The 1,327-nt window shown below is 50.5% G+C and overlaps 1 protein-coding gene across 2 annotated transcripts in view; it reads left to right on the forward strand.

Annotated features, from left to right (window-relative positions):
• MAN1B1 (mannosidase, alpha, class 1B, member 1) overlaps window positions 1-1,327 on the forward strand; it is a 36,780-nt gene that overhangs the window by 20,481 nt on the left and 14,972 nt on the right. The gene's annotated exons all lie outside the window — the stretch shown is intronic.

Consider the following 1,327-nt stretch of genomic DNA (forward strand, 5'->3'; position numbering starts at 1 on the left):
TGTTGCCCAGGCTAGAGTGCAGTGGCACAGTCTTGGCTCACTTCAACCTCCATATCTCAGGTTCAAGTGATTCTCCTGCCTCAGCCTCCCAAGTAGCTGGGATTACTGGGATGTGCCACCACGCCTGGCTAACTTTTTGATTTTTTGTAGAGGTAAGGTCTCACTTTGTTACCTAGGCTGGTCTGGAACTCCTGGGCTCAAGTGATCCTCCTGCCTCGGCCTCCCAAAGTGCTAGGATTACAGGTGTGAGCCACCGCACCTGACCCTCGTAATGGTGATTTAAGACTAGATGATCTTAGTGATGTAATTCTAATAGTTTCTTCCGACCTCCCACTGTGGACTCAATAGCAGGGAAATGAAGAGGACAGTGATTGCGCGACCTGGTGGGGAAGAGACTAGACAAACACACAGTGGAACTAGTGGCTCACATCTGTCATCCCAGCACTTTGAGAGGCCGAGGCAGGCAGAAAAAAAAAAACAGGCTGGGGCCAGGCGTGGTGGCTCACGCCTGTAATCCCTGCACTTTGGGAGGCCGAGATGGGTGGATTGTTTGACACCAGGAGTTCAAAACGAGCCTGGCCAACAGGGTGAAATCCTGGCTCTACTAACAATACAAAATATTAGCCTGGCATGGTGGTGGGTGCCTGTAATCCCAGCTACTTGGGAGGCTGAGGCAGGAGAGTTGCTTGAACCCAGGAAGTGGAAGTTGCAGTGAGCCAAGATTGCACCATTGCACTCTGGCTTGGGTGACAAAGCAAGACTCTGACTGGGATTACAGGCATGCGCCACCATGCCTGGCTAATTTTTTGTACTTTGAGTAGAGATGGTGTTTCACCATGTTGGCCAGGTTGGTCTTGAACTCCTGACCTCAGGTGATCCACCTGCCTCAGCCTCCCAGAGTGCTGGGATTACAGGCGTGAGCCACCGTGCCCAGCCATAAGTAGTCACTCTTTCCTTTAAAAAAAAAAAAAAAAAAAGTGGAACAATCTAAACATCCATCAGTAAAGAAGTACAAAATTATGGTTTGGGCCGGGTGTGGTGGCTCCAACCTGTCATCCCAGCACTTTGGGAAGCCAAGGCAGGAGGAATTCGTGAGGCCAGGAGTTTGAGACCAGCCTGGGCAACGTAAGGAGACCCTGTCTCTATGATAATAATAATGAAAATCAAGGTTTGGCAATACCACAGAAAACTGAGGCCATAGGAGAGAATGAATTTGCCTGTAGACTCAGGAGGAACTAAGCCTCGGTCTGTGACACAGTCTGCAGCTTTCCCACGCTCCTGTTCACACGGGGAAGGAAGCAGAGGATGGGGCTCTGTGCCTGCAGGT

The sequence above is a fragment of the Mandrillus leucophaeus genome, unplaced genomic scaffold (genome assembly GCF_000951045.1).
Source record: "Mandrillus leucophaeus isolate KB7577 unplaced genomic scaffold, Mleu.le_1.0 Scaffold28, whole genome shotgun sequence".
NCBI lineage: Eukaryota > Metazoa > Chordata > Mammalia > Primates > Cercopithecidae > Mandrillus > Mandrillus leucophaeus.